Below are 21,642 nucleotides of genomic sequence, written 5' to 3'. Positions count from 1 at the left end.
GTCTCTTCTTTTAGACTCAATTCACAACACCTGCAAGTCCTTTAGCGTGTTCTGTTTCATTGCAAGGCGGCTTTCCCGGCAGAAAGACTGTGCTCTGCCACAGCTGCACCAATTAGTCTCCCTGCCTGAGAAGAGTGACAACAGTGATATTTTTCTGGATGAATGATAGACCTGCTGGAGAGTCCACAAATCAAAATGTCAATTTTCTTTTCTCATTCAGTTTCCTTTGTGTTGTGTGTTTGTATATAATTTCTTCTACAAAAATGCCTTCAGATAGAGAAAAAAGTCTTGTTTTTTCAAGTTTAAATATTGAAGCAGATATGTGACAGATTTTGACACATTTTGGAATTACAGTTATTGCCTGTAAAGTGTGGCAATAGCATGAAGAGTTCTTTGGAAAGAATGATTTAAAAGTGCCAGTGATAACTAGAAAGACGGCAGGTTAGTAGAAAACTAAAGGTAAAGTGTGCTCCTAATAATTATATGAAACAAAAAAATATGGACTTCCAACTCCAGCAAAAAGGTTTCGGTTCAAAATATTTTTTAAGTATAATATTATCATTCATTTATAGTTTTGTTGTGGTCTAAAGATTTTATAGTATTTCAAATTTTCATACAACTTTAAAAGAGATATATTTTATGCTCATATGTAATTAGTTGAAAACCAATGTTAAAAATCAGATTCATTCCTCTATTTCTGTTAAAATATTTCCAGTAATTACGTTTTTGAAATAGTTTTTTGTATTGTTTTTGTTTTCATTGGTTTGCTTGTTTTTGATTCAGCTGTTTAAAGAGAGTTTTGAAATAATATGTGGAACTTTAAAAATCTCTACTCACAGAAATCTGAGAAAGCACATGACAAATAATAAAAGCATGAATAAGAAAGGAAATCAGAACATGAATTAATAGCTATAAATCATGAGAACCAGACAAGTTCCAGGTAAAATAAATGAACTGTGCTTAAGGTCAAGGTTACTTGACTTTAGAATATGGTAATACTTTGAGTGGCTTTTAGGGACAATCCCATATCCCTTTCTTTGAAATCTAAAATAGCATAAAAGTCACAATTCCTGGGCTGAGTTCTGACACGGGCCACCTTAGTTGTACACAAATTCTCTTCTGAAATTTTATTCATTCTTTCCATACAAAACATCTGAAATTCCTACAACGTATGGTGCTATGCTAGCTGCTGCTAGGAGAAAAAAAGAAAGAAAGAAAATAGCTGCACCCAATAAGCTTACCAAGTAGTGGCAGAGCTAATATGTGTATCAAATTAATTTTAAATAGGAGAGAAGGAAATATATCATAAGAGATAATAATGTGCTCCAATTACCTTGGAATAAATATAGAATAAAATATATAACAGTCAAGATGGAGGGAATGTAAAAATTCTTAGGAGGAAATATTTGAACTGGATCTTAAGTAACAGGAGATATTTGGTTATATGGAAGTAAAGAAAGAGGTTACAGAAATGGTATACACAGAAGAAAGTAATTTTATAAAAAGAATGTTTTGTAAGTAATTTAACTGGAGAAAAAGAAGAAGTCGTCTGGATTGAAATTTGTAAATGAGAATGTGATTCTGAATGCTGGAAACCACACCTGATCTTTCCAGAAGTGTTGTGAACAGGTTTTAAAAATGTTCTATAAGATGTAAAATGTCATACAAATCTATGTTACTGTTATCAGGCCTAAGTCTAAAAAATATGGAATGGTGTGGTATTGATAATTTTAATCTACAATTAATAGCTATTAATAAAAATATATGATATATGATTAAATAGGAAAAATATCAATATCATAGTGAAAATAAAATATGTGAGCCTGCAGGATCTGAGTCCTGCTTTGACAATAAATCCTTGAATTTTTTTTTTTTCAGATGGAGTCTTGCCCTGTCACCCACGCTGGAGTGCAGTAGCGTGATCTCTGCTCACTGCAACCTCTGTCTCCTGGGTTCAAGCAATTCTCTGTCTCAGCCTCCCGAGTAGCTGGGATTACAGACGTGTGCCACCACGTCCAGCTAATTTTTGTATTTTTAAATGCATCTTTCAATAGGGACAAAATGAATATGAAGAAACTAAATTCTAAAAATTTCACATTTTTTTTCTGTGAATAAAACAGTAATTCTTTTAAAGTGGCTTTTCTGATAAATGGTATTTTTATTTAGTTGCACAGTACGAGTAAGCTTTCAATAATTATAAGCAAAAAGGAACTTCATATAATATGCAATCATTTCTCTTTCCTATATGATGAATAAAGGAAACATTAATAAAACATTATAGGCAATATCTCTCTTTCTATTCTGTACTATAGGGAATATCTATCTTTGTATTCTATACTATAGGAAGTATCTGTATGCATTCCATACTGTAGGGAGTATATATATATATATATATATATATATACAGAAAACAGAAAGTGATGTACAGTAAACGAAAGTGGGGTACAAAAACAGCAGGCTTGGTTACAGCATGGCATTTGCCTAATTTGAACACAGATTGAACAGTTGGCCACCTGTGATTGGTTGAAGCATAGTTGCTATAATTAGATGACACTCAGCTAGTTGCTACACAAGCATACTCCTAAGTTAGGTTCTCAACTTATTTACATACCAATTTAGGTTATTATTTGTAAGAACTCAAGCATGGGACTATGGAGGCTTTCTCAGGCCAAATGTAGTTTGATTTAACAATACAGGCACAACTTGTTTTATTGTGCCTTGTAGATGTTGTTTTTTTATAAATTGAAGGTTTGTAGCAATACTGCAAGTAGCAAGTCTATTGGCGCTATTTTTCCAATAGCATCTGCTCACTTTGTGTCTCTGTGTCAGATTTTGGTAATTCTCACAATATTTCAAACTGTTAAACTATTGTTATACCTGTTACGGTGATCTGTGATTATCATCTTTGATATTACTATTGCAGTTGCCTGGGGCTCAATGGACCAAGTCCATATAAGAGTGCAAACTTAATTGATGAATATTATGTATGTTCTGACTGCTCCACCAACCCGGCATTACCCCATCTCTCTCCATCTTTTCAGGCCTCTCTTTTCCCTAAGATAGAACAATATTAAAATTATAACAATTTATAACCCTACAATGGCCTCTATGTGTTCAAATTGAAGCAAAGAGTTGAATGTCTCTCACTTAAAATCAAAAGCTAGAAATCATTAAGTTTAATGAAGAAGCCATGCCAAAAGCCAAGATAGTCAGAAAGCCAGGCCTCTTGTGCCAAACTGTTAGCTAAATTACAAATGCAAAGTAAAAGTTCTTGAAGGAATTAGAAGTGCTACTCCAGTAAATGCACAAATTATAAGAAAACAAAATAGCCTTATTGACGATATAGAGAAAGTTTTAGTGGTCTGGATAAAAGATCAAACCAGCCACAACATTTTTTTCAGCCAAAGCCTAATTCAGAGCAATGCCCTAACTCTCTGTAATTCTATAAAGGCTGAAAGAGGTGAGGAAGCTGCAGAAAAAAAAACATCTCAAGACAGTGGAGGCTAGTTCATGAAGTTTAAGAAAAAAAGCTGTCTTCATAATATAAAGGTTCAAGGAGAAGAAGCATGTAATAATGTAAAAGTTTCAGTAAGTTATTCAGATTGTCTAGCTAAGATCATCGATGAAAATGGCTACACTAAACAATGGATTTTGCAGACAGAACAGTCTTATGCGGGCAGTAGATGCCATGTAGAGCTTCTGTAGTTAGAGAAGGGAATTCAATGACTGGTTTCAAAGCTTCAAAGGACGAACTGATCCTCTTGTTAGGGGCTAATGCGGCTAGTATCTTTAAGTTAAAACCAATGCTCATTTACTATTCTGAAAATTCTAGGTTCCTTAAGAATTATATTCATTCTACTCTGCCTGTGTTGTATAAATGGGTCAACAAAGCCCAGATAACAGAACACCTCTTTATAACAGAATTTTTTTTTGAATATTTAAAACCCACTGTTGAAACCTACTGCTCAGAAAAAGAGATTCCTCTTAAAATATTACTGCTCACTCACAAAATACCTGGTCACCCAAGAGCTCTGATGAAGTTATAAAGAAGATTGAAGTTTTCATGCCTACTAACAACATCCATTCTTTAACCCAGGATCATGGAGTCATTTAGATATTCAAGTCTTATTATTTAAGAAATAATATTTTGTAAGGCTAAAGCTGTCATAGATAGCTCTTATTCCTCTGATGGATCTGGACAAAGTAAATTTTAAACCACTGGAAATAATTTACGATTCTAGATGTCATTAAGAACATTCTTAATTCGTGTGAGCTGAAAATATCAACATTAACAGGAGTTTACAAGAAGTTTATTTCAACCCTAATTAATGACTTTGAGGGGTTCAGACTTCAGTGGCAAAGTAACGTCAGAAGTGGTGAACATAGCAAGAGAACCAGAATCGGAAGTGGATCCTGAAGATGCAACTGATTTGCTACAACCTCATGATCAAACTTGAGTGAATGAGGGAGGAGTTGCTTCTTATAGATGAGCAAATAAGTGGTTTTTTGAGATGGAATCAGTTCCTGGAGAAGAGGCTGTGAACATTGTTGAAATGACAACAAAAAATGTAGAATAGTACATAAACTTAGTTGATAAAACAGTATCAGGGATTGAGAGGATTGATTCCAATTTTGAAAGAAGTTCTACTGTGGATAAAATGCTACCAAACAGGATCTCACGCTACAGAGAATCATTTCATGAAAGAAAGAGTCAAATAATGCCACAAGCTTCATTGCTGCATTGTTTTAAGAAACTGCCACAATCACCCCAACCTTCAGCAATCACCATTCTGATCAGTCAGCAGCCATCAACATCAACGCAAGACCCTCCATGGGCAACATGATTATGACTTGCTGAAGACTTGGATGATTGTTAGCATTTTTTACAATAAATTATTTTTTAAATTACAGTATGTGCATTGTTTTTAGGCTTTGCACACTTAATAAAATATGCTTTGTACACTCAGTAGATTACTGTATTGTAACAATAAATTTTGTGTGCATTGGGAAACCAAAATATTTGTGCGACTTACTTTATTGCCATGGTCTGGAATAGAACCTGCAAAATCTCTGAGGCATGCCTAAATATAGACATAAATCTCTAAGACCTTCAGTTCACTTTACTACGAAAAAAGATTGTAGGTCATAAAGATTTATAAGTGAATAGAGTTTAAGTAGCTAAATTCACGAGTACCAAAGTAATTTTATACAGTTGACCTTTGAACAACACAGGTTTGAACTGCACGATTCATTTATACACCATTATTTTCAAGAAATCTCTCCTGCCTCCCTTTCCACCTACCTCACCGCTTCTGCCTCTGCCACCTCTGATATAGCAAAACCATCCCTTCCTTTTTCTGCTGCTCCTCATCCTATGCAATGTGAAGATAACAGATGGGGATAGAGACCTTTATGATGATCCACTTCCCCTTAATAAATACTAAATATAATTTATCTTATGATTTTCTTAATAATATTTTTTCTCTAGCTTACTTTATTGTAAGAATATAATATATAATACACACAGCATACAAAAATGTGAAAATTGACTGTTTATGTTATCAGTGAAGCTTCTTGTCAATAGTAGGCTACTACTAGTTAAGTTTTGGGGGAATCAAATGTTATACATGAATTTTTGACTGTGTGGGGGCTTGTAACCCCTAACCCAAGGGTTGATCAAGGGTCAACTGTATGTTCTGTGTTTGAAACACTAAAGGGCAATATGAAATTCTCTGTACAAAAGGAGAAACTAAAGAGTAGAAAGTCCAAGGATTCTTTTTATTTCGCCAGACATCTGATTAGAAAGAACAAGCAAACCTTATCTTCGGTGCGTTAAAGGAAAGGTCATTGAGCAACTTTTCATTCTCCTCTTTGCATTTTCCTGTGGTCCAAGTGTCAGTTCCAGGCAAGAGCCTATCACTTGTTCTTTTATTTTATTTTTCTCTTTCAAGATTGTTAGAAATCTAAAAATATCATTTTTTTTTCACTTGGTTATTTCTCAAAAAAAGGCACCCTTCTACCCTTTTACTCTTCTACCTTACTTTATATCCTGTGGACATATTTTTGCTTTGTGATTTTTTAGTTATAGTTGTTCATTTGGAAAAGGGTTAATATCAATTCTTGACCCTGTGAAATAGGGGTGAGCTAAAAAGCAATGTGCCTTCATATGAGATACAGTAAAGTCAACTGAGGGAAGCCAAAGAAATTCAATCTTGGGCACTTGAAAAAATCAGCTTGCAAACAACTCATCACATTATAAATTATTTACACGTTTAGATTGCACTGTAATTTATTTACATGAAAAAGATTGTTATAAGCTGAGCAGAATCTTTGTCAATTCTCAATACAATTTCAGAAAACATAGATATATCACACTTTGTACAGAAACATACGGCTTGGAAAAAATGTTTTTAAAATAATACAATTTTTGTAAAAAATAAAGAGATAGAAAAAGGTGAAGTTATCAGTATATTAGTATCTAGCAATTTCTCATTATATTTATTAAATACACTATGAAACTGAAAAAGTGAGATGAAAAGTATAAAAAGATAAAAATTATTAAGCAGCATTTCTCAAGCACTTCTGAGTTTAAGATAAAATAATATTGCCAAAATGGCCCAGCCACCAGCCTAGAATTATAATTTAAGCTTAGTTTTTTAGTGTACTCTTCTTATTTATTCTTGATGGAACTAAATATTAATTTCTATATTCTCCACTGTTTCCCCAACATATAATTATGCTTATAAACTTACTTCTGAAATTAATAACATTTGTAGACATAGAAGCAAATGCAGATATATACCCATTTCTATAACATGGTAAATGAGGCAGAATTGTAAAAATGTAAATAATTAGTAACCAGTAGTATTTTGGAAGGATGTTTCAGTAAAATTATCACAACACTCAATTTTCACTCAGGGGATTTTGTTTTGAGGGGAATAGACTGAAGAAGGTATCTGGCAGAAGGAAAGGAATATCATTTCAGAATGTATATAAAGATCGTTGCTAATTCCCGGGCATAGTATAAAAATTCGAGTTCCAAGTGACAAAACTAAAAGAAATGGATTTTTAAAACAGTCAAATAAACTAGTGGCAGGCAGTGTAAAATTACATATGGAAGAAGTAGCAACCTCTAATGTATTGTTTTAGCTTCAAAGGGAAAAAATGAATGGCGGGGGAAAGGAAGGTCAGACCCCTACTTGGAGTGCCAACACCAGCCGTCAGGAGAACTGAAGTGCTACTTGCTCCTCCCAGGTGGGGGCGGAAGCTTAGCTCCTTGTTCTTTTTACCAATACCGCTTGTCTGAGTGCCCCCACCTATTTTGCTGGGGAAGGGATGGGGTGGAATGTCAGCTCTCTGCTCTTTCTCACTGAAACCATGGGACAGTTGGATTCCCTTGGTGTTTGGCTGTAGGAGACTGGGTATTTCCAAAATGATTTTCTGTTCTGTTAGGTCGCTTCAGGGAGCAAGCTAAACTTGAAATTTATTTTCTTGGCTTTGCCTGTTGGAGGTTCTGGGTTGGAATCTTCTGCAGTACCCTGCCTAGGATATATGAGGGGCAATAAAGAAACCAAAGGACCCACTGTGTCATTCCTTGAGAACCAAGGTCCCTAGACAGTCTACATTCTCGGCTCCACCTTTCAGAGTCTTTCTATACTTCTTTGTTGTGTTATGTCCAGGGAGTTTTGGTTGGAACAGGAATCACCTAGGAGCAATGGGTCTACTCCATTTTGACTGAAAATGGAAGTACAAATCATTCCTTGTTACGTTCATCATACTGTAGGTGTTTCCTCTTCCTTTCAAAACTTCCTTTAGAAATGCAGATTTCCATGCTCATGGGCACTCCATGGTATGTATATGGGAGTCTCTCATGATACTGATCATTTCAAAGACCTCAGGTCAATTACAGTCTTATTCCTTCCTACTCTGCCAGTTCTGCGCCAAGTGGCCTGTTCATACTTGACTCTGTTCTGAAATGTCACTGAGAATTTTTGTATTGCTGTTCTCCTTTCACAGCTATATCAATGAATTAATTTCATTATTCCAGCAGGTTCTCTGTATGAAAACAAGAAAGTTTAACAAAGTGTCTGTGTTGCAAAATGGTCTCAGTATGTGGCAGATTATGAGAATGCCTAGACTTTGTTTATGAGTTTGCAAATTTTCAATTCATATGGGTCCTTAGGAAATTACTTAAATCTCAATGTAAAATAAAATTACAAAATTCCATAAAAAAATTGCAGATCTCCAAACTAATGTTTCCTTTTCTGTGTAAATGAATTTTGAGTATGTGCCTGAGAATTACAGATATTAGACAAAGCACTATCTATAGTTTAGGATCCATACTCTTTTTTTATTTTCTTCTACAGAGCTATTTTCAAGATTATACAATAATGATTCAGAGAATAAGGAATTTGACCAATGTCACATATCTTAATAGTGACTGAGCCTAGATTTTCTTTTCTTTTTTTTTTTTTTTTTTTTTTTTGAGAGAGAGTCTCACTCTTGTCGCCCAGGCTGGAGTGCAGTGGCGCCATCTCAGCTCACTGCAATTTCAACTTTCGCCTCTGGGTTCAAGTGATTCTTGCGCCTTAGCCTCCCCAGTAGCTGGGATTACAGATGTATATTTTTAGTAGAGGCTGCGTTTCGCCATATTGTCCAGGCTGGTCTCAAACTCCTGGCCTCCTCTGCCTCCCAGAGTGCTGAGATTACAGGAGTGAGCCACCGCGCCCTGCCAAGCCCAGAGTTTAAACAAGTCTTGTGGCTTGTGAGATTCCAAATCTGTTTTTTTGTCTTTATGGTTTTAAATTTCTGCACTTTATTTTATTTGGTGAAAGGAATTATAGCTTTGCATTTCATTGCTACTAGGTCATGAGTTCTTTAGTGAAGGAAGGATCAGTCTCAATCATCTTTTTATGTTTTGTGCTTAACACATACTCAGGATTTAATAGAGTTTGTTTCTTAATTTGAGACCACTTAAAAAAATTTTTTTTTAAAAAAAGTCAAAATTCTTAAAGAGATCAAAGAGTACCCTGGAAAGTAATAAAAGAGAAATAATTCTTTGTAAAAGGAATTTTTTTCATATAAAAAACAAACAGAACTTAAAGGTTCTCATAAGAGAATAAAAAAGAGATTTCAAATAAATGTAAAATAAGAGCAACTTAACCTGAGACTAGAACATGAAGGGGATTATTAAATCATCTTCTTTCAGCTTTATCTGCAGAGAGTCATCAGTTAAATATGCCAGATGAAGAGTTTGTGATGGAGAACACTTGCTGGATCGAAACCAAGAATGAAAGGTACACTTACGATTTATGACAGATATTTATCATGTGCTTTTCAATTTAAAAGAGGAAAAAATCCTAAACATGTCCAGATTGCCAAAAAGTTTTGTTTTTCACAAAAACAAATATATCTAGAGATGAAGCAAGGTTCGGCATCAAGAGACTTCTTATAAAACTTTTGTTCAATGAGAGACGTATAAGTATACTTGAACTTCTTTTAAAAACTGTTTGCAGCTAAGCAAGAAACAGTGTGAACATTTTTTTGACCTTTCCCCAAATAGAAGATGGAACAAGATACTAAAACATTCTTCAAACACAATTTTACCTAAAAATTATTTCATGAAAGAGATGGGAGAAAAATGATGATAAACATTAGCACTGAAAAAATAGTGAATATTTGATATCTGTAGATAGCAATTTTCCTTTAGAAAATTTAGTGATGAGCAGTAGGGAGAGAATATCACATAAAAGAGATAGCTGCAGAAACTGATAGTGTCTTTTGATCTTCAGAATATATAATTTAGTGAAAATAAAATTGCCCTAAAATTATTTTCATAAATTTTACATATACTTATGAAGTAAATATTTCCATATTTATTTTTATGTCTGTAGCGTATATATTCTGTTTATTACAAATGTATGTATTTGTATAGGGTAAGCATCTTTACTTTTATCTGTAAGCAGGGATCCTGGCTAGACGAAATATGGTATCGACTTACGCTGGCTGATATGGAAATTGGTAACACACCTTTTTACAACTAATTAACTGCAACCTTTGATTAATGTGGAGCCTGAAACTGTCAGGAGGAGGATGAATTTATTCATAGATACAACAATGGCTCTTATATAAAGATGAGAGCTGGGAATCAGACTGAGTACACATAGTTTGAAAGTCAGAATGGAATTAGGTTTCATCTATAGCATGGTAGATACTTGAATCGAATAAAACTCAGCTCTTTGAGCTGGGAGTATGAGTGTTAATTAAAATAAGTTCTGCACGTGTAACCCAGAACTTAAAGTATAATAAAAAATAAGGCACATTTGACTCCGTTTACTTCATTTTTACTGTAATTTATTTTCTACATTTTCTTCCATCCGTATAATGGTGAAGGTGGCTGAAAACAGCTTTCATAGTGTATGGTCACAGCATATTAATTTATTCATTTTGCCAGAACAAAGAGAACCCTAGTTATTGTACATTTGAAACTATCATTGTTTTAAAAGGAAACATTAGGTACTAAGTCATGGAAATTGTTAGAGCTGGAAGTGCATATAGAAACATTATTTGATTTTATTTGATATTTTTCAAATTTAACTTCTATTAAATAAATGAGCTACCTAATCAAGGTTTTCTGCCAGTGTAGTTGTATTTATGATTATTCTCAATGTCATGGTAACAATAAACAAATATTCTGCTAAATTTCATATACATAAAATAGTATTTTCTAAATTAGAAAAAGTATAATTAGAAAAAATGTTCAATTTTAAAATTAAAATATATCTTGCTAAAAAGGATTACACAGGCATATTAGATTAACGTTCATTTCTTTTTTTTGGAAGTATAGTATAAATATAATATATTTTAAAACTGAAATATTGATCAGATTTTGGAAATATTATGAATTTCAATTCCCACTAGTCATTTAGAATAAAAGTGTCAGTCAGTGTCCATGAAAAAGGTATCTGTTTAATCTGCTGAGACTGAAAAATTGCAAAGCTGTACTCCTTTTTAAACGTAGGTGGGCGTGTGACACCTTGCAGTGAAGGAAGCTGTACCTATAGCAGATAATTCTATTAGGCAAAATGTTTTGCTAAAGACTGTGATTTGATGAAAGTTTCTTATGAAACCGATAAAGGATAACCCACAAAATAATTTTCATTCAAATTATGTGCAACCGAACCATGTTTAAATGAATAATTTGTGCTTTCTAATTAATCATGCTCAAAAAGTCTATTAAGCACATACCGGTGTTCTTTCAACATGCATGCTTATTAACGAAATGCAAGAGAGTAAATAAATAAAAATATGATTGTATTGATCTGTTGAATCAAAGAAAATCTAAAGAAGATCAACCGTACTCTATTATTTCCGTGTTGCTCAGATCCATGCCAGGGACTTGTTTGGTTAATGATCAGTTGATATTTTAAGTTCATATTTTAACCTAAACTGAAAGTTTCATATTTAAACCTAAACTTTCTTTTTCTTTTTTTATTTTAAGTTCCAGTACAATTAGAATATTTAACACTAGCGTGAAATTTGACGTTACATTAAATGACAAAAGGATCTTGTTTCCTAAAAGTCAGGTACTCTAACATGAACATAGCATGTTCTGGGAGCAGAGTCAAACTTGAGGGATTTGGCTTTAATACTTGAAGGTTACTCAGTGTATACTTTAGGCATTTCAGTCATTCTGCTGAAGTGATGGCTTACAATTATTCACCTTAAAGAAATGACACATAAATGTTTTACACTTAATACTGTCTATACAGAAGTTGTATTTCAATTGATTGGGTGAACTAAAATAAATTTGAGAAGAATGTTGAAAAGTGAAGAGTTATTCTATCTCTAAAGTTCTTTGAAGCACTAAAATTCCAGAGTTCTGTGGTAATCTACCTACGGCACAGAATCCAGGTTTCTGACATTTTAGCTGTACTTGTCATTATTCATGTTCTGTCAAAAATCTTATAGCTCAGATAATCTGATAAATAACAGTGTTGGCAGAAATACAGTGTATTTTTTTAATTCCTTTATTCACTGAGATCATTCCAGAAGACACAATTTTTTGGCAATGCAAGTGATAAAAACCAGATATGTTGAGCGACCTATTGGTATGGATTAATTTTATCTAGTTTTCCTCCCTAAACTTGGCAGCTACTTTTGATATGTCTTAAGTTACTCCATCAAGAATAAAGAATAATTTGTGGCATATTCAATCACTAAATTTTAATTGACTATACATAACATTGATTCTCATGTCTTTGTGGAATAAACCACGACATACAGATAGAAATTTCTGTGGTGGTGTTTTGGTTTATTTCACACAGGCAGTCCAAAAGAATTGTTTATCTGTTTCAAATTAGAAATTAGAAAACCAATTTTAATCTTTTTAATAATATAGAGATTTAGTATTTTCAAAGATAAACAAATGAACAAGGAATTAAGTTTGATCCAACACAACGATTTAAGCTAATAATAGAATTAATCAAGCCAATATTATATAGCTAGACAGTAATAAAGGGGGAGTGGTTTAGTGGCTGTAGGAGCTCATGAGAAAGTTATCCTCCAAAAGTGGAAAAAAATGAGGAAACAAGAAGAGAAGCAATATAGCAACTACCAACAAAATTAACTGCCTCAGGTTTTTTTTTTTTTTGGTATAAAAATGAGGGCTTAGTAATATGTGTGGTTCAGGGGGAGATCAGTCCTGGTGGCATATGGCAATTTGACCAAATCACACATAGTAGGGAATTCGTGATCATCTTCAAATACGAGGGCATATAGAAAATATGGGTAGCTTAATATGCACCCCAAGATCTCATAATAAAACCCAACCTAAAGCCACCAAAGATTTAACAATATCTATAATTTAGGCACAATTTTGGCATATGTTATATGTATATATGGTATTTTTTTTCTTACATTAAACCTATCAAGGTAATTTTGTGGTATGTCTGCTACATTTGAGAAATTCCAAGGAATGTTTGAAAAATGTTCATTCCCCAATTATACTTTATGTGGCTGAATAAAAATTTGCATAAGTAGGTATGCTACAAATACTACTTTGAGATTCAGAGGCTGATTGGGAGAAAAATAGCCATTCTCTATCTTGTAGTTTAATGTCATAAGCCTTGAAAATTGAGGTCTTAATTTAGCCAACTTTTCAGCGCTAGTTTCAACACCAAACATCTGCAAAACTACTCTTGTAACCGCTAAATTGTATGTGTATATATACACTAAATTTACGTAAACACATCTATATGTATATAGCTAATTTATTTTTCAGAATTTTGTTGTCATCCATATCTCTGGGGGTTAGGACAAGTGTTTTTAAATGTCACTAATACAAATTTACCACATCCTAAAGATCAGACCCTAACCAGACCAAAAATCAGGTTAGTTCTCTATACCCTCACTCCCAGGGAAGCTTGGAACAAGTCTGTCTTTGTTTTCAAGTGCATTCTATATTCACAGTAGGTTTTCTCCTAAGGTTAACAAACCTGGGAGTGAACTCAGGCAAGCTTTAGTTGAACTCATTCTGAGTATTCAGCAGTTTCTTCACAATAACAAGTTGGAACATGGAAATGTAAGTTATGTGGCTACCTCCGTTAAAATTCCAGTTACTGATTGATTTCAAACCTGGAGACTTCAGTGGAAGATTTGCTCTATGTGTTTGGACAAATCTTCTCTAGGAAAGATACAATTTAAATCAAATCATTACACATCATGATTGAAACCACTAGTCAGGAAGACTTGTAATGAATGCTATGTGAAAAAAATGAATATGTGTAGCTGCGTACAACTTCAATGTATTTTTCTCATAGTTCAGATGTAGATATTTTATATTACAAAGTCTGTAGACTTTGTAAAGCAGTGATTGTATTGTTTTGTGTTACATCTGTCATTACATTAGAAAACCATTTGGTGGGTTTTGACATGCTCATAATAAATGCAATCATCTCTTAGTGCTCATGTCGTACCAACATAGTCACTTGGTTAGTGATTACATTTTTACTTTTTATTTCCTCTAATAGATTCTAAGTAACAGAGGACAGTATGTCTTTGAATTATTCTTATTTTTATACAGGTATTATATAAGAAACATTGGTGATTGAGACAAAATCTTGCTTATTTTCTTTGTATTACCAGGTATATAACTTGGTAGACAAAAATTGAAACAATTTTCACATCAGTAAATTTTAGATTTTTATTTTTGAATTTTCAATGAATGTCTGTTTCTGTCTAAAACAATATATCTGAGAGCACAGAATTTAGCATCTTTGCTCAGTATGTGTCTCTAGTGCCCAGCATAGTGCTTAGCATGTATTAGCTGTTAGCTAAATATTTAAAGAGTAAATTGAATGAATATATCCCCAAATTTCCTTTATTCATAACTCTGTCAATAAAGAAATGCTATTAAGATGTCTCAATGTAGTTATAGAGCAGATTTTAGCATTTGATGGTTCTAGAATTAGTTAACATATATGCTAAGTTGGTATTAAAGAGAAGTCTGAAAATGGTGACTTAGTAAGATAAAGTTTTATTTGCTTTTCATGCAGTTGTTCTGGGATGACAGGGTTTGCTCTTCTTTCAATGTCATTTGGAGACTGAATCTTATCATAGCTGCAATTGATAAACTTTAAAAAGATCAAACATTAGATATTTCATCAAATGTTTCTTTAAATATATTTGCCAGTGAATAAGTTCTATACAGTATTGGCCTCTCAAAATTTTTATTTAACTTTTGTTTCAAACTTTTAAAAAAGTGTTAAAAGCAACATTGTTTAAATAAAAAAGCTTTAGCATAGGTCAGTCTTCAAAAATAGATGAACTATAAATAGGATAATTACACTTAATCTGTATATACACACACATATAACTTGGTCTACAAAAAAAATTTTGAACAGTATGTTGACAGTGATTACCTCTGGGAATTGGATTTATTTAAGGCTGTTCTTTGAACATTATAGATTTCTGTAATGTATGAATTTTAAGAAGCTTCGGTATGACTTTGGAAATCTGAAAAATACATTTAAAGAAGATAAAATTTTGAAGCAATAGTCTTTTTATGGTAATGCGTATTTTAAACATTTGTGGCAGAGCAAAGGAATTATGCCAAAAAACAAAAATCTCCAAAGGTTTTGGCATTAAAAATCTACCTTCAAAAAGAAATTTAAAAAATATGAAAATAGTAGTTAAATCATTACTTTTCAGAAAACCAGTGTCTTATTAAAATTTTCAAAGATAATAAAGTGAAATATGTTATTAACTCTAAGTTTTTAAATCTCAAAGAATAGTGACCATAAATATGGAACCTGTTTTGAAACTGCTATGAAAATGATGAAACATTAAATGAAACTATAGCCAAAAATGTGTCAATTTTTACATACTTGATGCAAAAAAATGATCCCCAACTTCAGTCTGAAAAGAATTGTGAAAAGTTCAATTTCATCTATAAGAGAATCAATTTAATCAATCTTGACTCTTTGTTTATTCAACATTGCCTTCACAATAATGTTCCATGAAATTCCAAATTATTGCATACTTATTTGACCCAACTAATCATTGCAGGATGTACAAAAGATTTATTTTCCTAAAGTTTCTCAAAAAATGTTCAAGTAAATATCATATATGGGAGAGGGAAGAAAGGAGTCTGGCAATAAGTACATTGAACAAAAATTACTATTGATATTAATTGAACCTCAAGAATTCAATTGTATTAGAAAAGTATTTTCTACTTCAGCTGAAAAACACAATATGCTTTACTCATTTGGTTTAATCAATAAATATTTGCACTTTAGTTGAAGTTTTACATTTTGTATTTCAAATTTTACCTAATAAGACTTAAATCTTACTTTCAGGGTTTTATCTAGGTGAGATATACGACTTAGTATGCAAAAAGTTTTTGAGAAATTGCTGTAATGACAATAAAAATGTGTATGTTCACCTCTGAATAATATAGCAAAGATTCTGTTATTATCTTATTTACAAAACATAAAACTAAATTCCTTCACAATGTTTCTTTTAATCCTCATGAACAACCTATGAGGAAAATATCACCATTTTACAGATGAAGAAACTATTTCAAAGTCCTGTTGCTAGAATAAAGTTGCAGTTTGAACCTAAGCAGCAATCTGATTTGACAGTCTAATCACTAAACTACCACATTATAAAGCTGGTATATATCTGAGTTATTTATAATATACTAGCACCCATTCTTCTGGGCCTCCCAAAATTTCAGTAATGATATGTCTGTAATATGGTTATTTGCATAGTATAGATCCTAGAGTCTTCCATTAGCACCTTCCTAATCATATCTACCTCTTTCCGTGCTAAATAATTCAATTGCCTGAAATTTGTAATAAGCATTTCTTATGTTTCTTTACAGTTTAATGGTCTAACTATGCCTCCCTAGACATTATCCTTTGGTCTAACACATTTCATTATTTCTTTTTGTTGAATCTCTACAACCCCCCTTTCGTCCTTCTCTTTTCCTATTTTCATTTTATTTTATTTTTTCAACTTTTATTTTAGAATTGTGCAAGTTTCTAACACAGGTATATTGTGTGATGCTGAGGTTTGGAGTATGAATGAATCCATCATCCAGGTTGTGAGCACAGTACCCAACAGGTAGTTTTTCAGCCCTTGCCCCATTCCCTCTGTCTTCTCTCTAGTAGTCTGCAGTTCCTATTGTTCCCGTCTTTATGTCCACGTGTACTCAACGTTTAGCTCTCACTTATAAGTGAATACATGTATATTTTTCTTTCTGTTCTTCTGTTAATTCACTTTGGATAATGGCCTCCAACAGCATCCACGTTGCTGCAAAGGACATGATTTCATTCTTTATATGGCTGCATAGTATTCCATGGTGTGTATGTACTACATTTTCTTTATCCAATCCACCACTGATGGGCACCTTGGTTGATTCCATGTCTTTGCTGTTGTGAATAGCTCTGTGATGAACACATGCGTGCATGTATCTTTTTTATAGAAAGATTTATTTTCCTTTGGGTATATACCCAGAAAAGGGATTCCTGGGTCAAATGGTAGTTCAACTCTTATTCTTTGAGGAATCTCCAAATTGCCCTCCTCAGTGTCTAGACTAATTTACATTCCCACCAACAGTATATAAGTGTTCCCTTTTTCTTACAATTACAGTCATATATTGCTAAATGACAGTGATATGTTCTGAAAAATGTGTTGTTAGGTTATTTCATCGTTATGTGGAGCATCATAAAGTTTACTTACATAAAACTAGATGGAATATCCCACTACACACCTAAGTATATAGTAGAGCCTTTTGCTCTTAGACTACAAACCTGTGCAGCATATCATTGCACTGAATACTGTATATAAATATGTCTAAACACAGAAAAAGTACAGTAAAACTGTAGTAAAACTACAACATTACAATCTTATGAGACCACAGTTGTACATGCTGTACATGACTGGAATATCGTTCTTTGATGCATGAATGTAATTTGTTGAAGAACACAGGCTATTTGACTTGTAGAGTTTTCCAAGTTTGGATTTTAATGGTTTCATGTTTTTATTTCCTTTATATTTCCTGCAAATGGGAAGATTGGTCCAGATTTAAAGTCACTTGGATCTGATCACTTTATTTAGAAAAAATAGATAATATTTAGATAACATATATAATGTTGATAATGTTTTCTTTCATCAGGATTTATGTAATACCTGGTTGTCTCACTTGTTATAATGTCAGCATCTATTCTTGTTTAATATCTAGATTAATACATTTAGCATGAGTTCAAAAATTGTGATATTTTATCATTTCTTTTTAAATTATTTTAAAAAGACAATAATTTTAAAAAGAGATTTTATTCACTTTCCGATATTTGGTTACCCAGAGGTACAGTACATCTAGTTAAGACAGTATGAATGTTTTCCCTTTACTTATGAGTTATCAAGAACAAATAATAAATTTGTTCACCTTAAAAGTACATAGTCAGGGTGGAGAGGCCAAGATGGCTGATTAGCAGCAGCTGTGGTCGTGGCTTTCATGGAGAGGATCCACTGGGCATGGCATGGAGCCAGGGGAGCCCCTAGCCCCAGTCAAGGGGGGCAGTGAGTGATTTTGAGACCCCGCCCAGGAAACCATGCTTCTCTCACAGATCTTTGCAATCCACTGAGACCATGCCACCAGGGCCTTGGGTCCAAAGCACAGAGCTGTGCAGTCTCGGCAGAGTGACAGCTTGCTCATGCATGCAGGGAGACCCAGGAGTTTTGCATACTCTGGCCCTGGGAATTCTGGCAAGGTAGGAGAGCTGTCCATGCCTCCCCTGGGATGGAAGCTGAGTCCAGGGAGCCAAGCAGCATTGTTCTGTGGGCCTCATTCACACAGCATCTCACAAGTTAAGACCCACTGGCTTGGAATTCCAGCTAGACAGTAGCAGCAGGCTGGAGACTGCCTGAGACAGGCCGAGTTGGAGGGGGCAGGTGGGGCAAGGCAGGGCAGCCGCCATCTCTGCAGTTCCAGTCTATTCTAGTTTGCTGGTTCCTCCCTAGCGGTCTGGACCAGGAGGAGTTCCCCATAACGCAGCACAACTGCTCTGCCAGATCATGGCCAGTCTGCTTCTTTAAGAGGAACCCCAGTACATTCCTTCTCGCTGGACAGGGCCTCCCTGTGGGAATGTCAGAAACTCCAGCCAGGGCTATATGGACAGAACTCTGATCTTTCCCTGGGATGGAGTCCCCAGGGGGAGGGGCAGCTACCTACTCTGTGGTTCAGCTGACCTAGCCTTTCCAGCCTGCTGGCTCTGGAGAGTCCAGGTGATGTGGGCAAAGTGGATTACCCCCAACACAGCACACCTGCTCTGCCAAGGGGCAGCTAGACTGCCTCTTTAAGTAGGTCCCTGATGCCATTCCTCCTGACGGGGTGAAACCTCCCAACAGGGGTCTCCAGACACCTCCTGATGCATTCGGGCCAGCATCAGGTCAGTTCCCCCTGGGAGGGAGATCCCAGAGGAAGGAGCAGCCTTCCCTCGTGATACTTCCAGCTGCAGGAGGGACCGAGACAACTAGAGTCTGAAGTGGACCCCCAGCAAACCACAGCAGCCCTACAGAAGAGTGGCCTGACTGTTAAAGGAAAACAAACAGAAAGCAACTACAGCAACAACATCAACAAAAAAAGTCCCCACAAAAACCCCATTCAAAGTTCAACAGCCTCAAGGATTGAAGGCTCACAAAGATGAGAAACAAAAAAATGGGAAAATGCTGAAAACTCAAAAAGCCAGGTCCCACTTCTCCTCCAAAAGACCAAAACACCTCTCTGGCAAGGACACAGGACTGGGCAGAGGCTGAGATCACTGAATTGACAGAAGCAGACTTCAGAAGGTGGGTGTATTAGTCTGTTCTCTTGCTGCTGATAAAGACATACCCAAGACTGGGTAATTTATAAAAGAAAAAGGTTTAATGGACTCCCGGTTCAGCATGGCTGAGGAGGCCTCACCTTCATGATAGAAGGCAAAGGAGAAGGAAAGGCATGTCTTACACAGTGGCATGCAAAAGGGCATGTGCAGGGGAACTCCTCTTTATAAAACCATCAGATCTCATGAGACTTATTCATCAGCCCAAGAACAGAATGGGAAAAACTCACCCCCTTGATTTGATTACTTCCCCCCGGGTCCCTCCCATGACATGCAGTGATTATTACAATTCAAGATGAGATTTGGGTGGGGACACAGAGCCAAACTACATGAATGGGTAATACAAACTTTGCTGAGCAAAAGAAGAATGTTCTAACAAAAAGCAAAGAATCTAAGAACCATGATAAAATAATACAGGAGTTGATAACCAGAATAGCCAGCTATTCTGTTCTTCTTAGAGAAGAACATAACTGATCTGATGCAGCTGAAAAACACAACATGAGCACTTCACAATGCGAACACAAGCATCAGTAGCTGAACACACTAAATGGAGGAAAGGATCTCAGAGCTTGAAGACTATCTTGATGACATAGGACAGGCAGGCAAGTTAGAGAAAAAAAATGAAAAGTAACAAAGAAAACTTCCAAGAATTATGGAATTATATAAAAGGACCAAACTTGCAACTGACTTGCGTAACTGAAACAAATGGAGAAAATGAAACCAAGTTGGAAAATATGCTTAAGGATATCATCCAGGAGAAACTTCTCCAAATAGCAACACAGGCCAACATTCCAATTCAGGAAATCCAGAGAACCTCAGTAAGATACTCCATGAGAAGACCCATCCTAGGAAACATAATAGTCAGATTCTCCAAGGTCAAAATGAAAGAAAAAAATGTTAAGCACAGCCAGAGAGAAAGGCCAGATCACCTACAAACAGAAGTTCATCAGACTAACAATAGACCTCTCAGTGGAAACTCTATAAGCCAGAAGAGATTGAGAGCCAATAATCAACATTCTTAAATAAAAGAATTTTGAGCTCAGAATTTCATATTTGTCCAAACTAAGCTTTGTAAGTGAAGGAGAAATAAGATCCTTTTCTGACAAGCAAATGCCAAGTGACTTTGTCAACACTAGGCCTTTCTTGCAAGAGCTCCTGAAGGAAGCATTAAATATGGAAAGGAAAAACTGTTACAGAAACACATTGAAGTACACAGGCCTGTGAAGCAACCACATAAACAAGTCTGCAAAATAACCAGCCACCATCATGATGGCAGGATGAAATTCACATGTAACAATATTAACCATAAATGTAAGTGGGCTAAATTCCCTAATGAAAAGACATAGAATGGGAAGCTGGATTAAGAGTCAAGACTCATTGATGTGCTGTCTTAAGAGACCCATCTCATGTGCAAAGACACACATAGGCTAAAAATAATGGGATGAAGGAAAATTTACTAAGCAAGTGGAAAACAGCAACAACAAAAAAGCAGGAATCACAATTCTATTTTCTGACAAAATAGACTTTAAGGTCAAAAAGGCAAAGAAGGGCATTACAAAATGTTAAAGAGTTCAACTTCAATTTGACAAGAAGAGCTAAATATTGTAAATATATATGCACCCAGTACAGGAGCACCCAGATTCATAAATCAAGTTCTTAGAGACCTACAAAGAGACTTAGACACAATAATAGTGGAGCCTTTAGCACCCCACTGAGAATATCAGACAGATTATTGAGACAGAAAATTAACAAAAATATTCAGGAACTGAACTCAGCTGTGGATCAAATGGATCTGATTGATATCTACAGACCTCTCCATCCCAAAGCACAGAATATACATTCTTCTCATCACCACATAACACTTACTCTAAAATTGATCTCATAATTGGAAGTAAAACACTCCTCAGCCAATGTAAAAGAACTGAAATCATAGCAAACAGTTTCTTAAACCACCACACAATCAAATTAGAACTCAAGATTAAGAAACCCACTAAAAACCACACAACTACATGAAAATTGAACAACCGGCTCCTGAATGATTCCTGGGTAAATAATGAAATTAAGGCAGGACTCAAGAAGTTTGAAACTAATGAGAACAAATAGGCGATGTACCAAAATTGCTGGAATGCAGCTGAAACAGAGGGAAATTTACAGCACAAAATGCGCATATCAAAAAGCTAGAAAGATCTCAAATCAACAACCTAACATTACAACTAAACTAAAGAACCAACAGCAAGCAAACCCCAAAGCTAGCAGA

This window comes from Nomascus leucogenys, chromosome 21 (genome assembly GCF_006542625.1).
Source record: "Nomascus leucogenys isolate Asia chromosome 21, Asia_NLE_v1, whole genome shotgun sequence".
Taxonomy (NCBI): domain Eukaryota; kingdom Metazoa; phylum Chordata; class Mammalia; order Primates; family Hylobatidae; genus Nomascus; species Nomascus leucogenys.
This window is presented reverse-complemented; position numbering follows the sequence as displayed.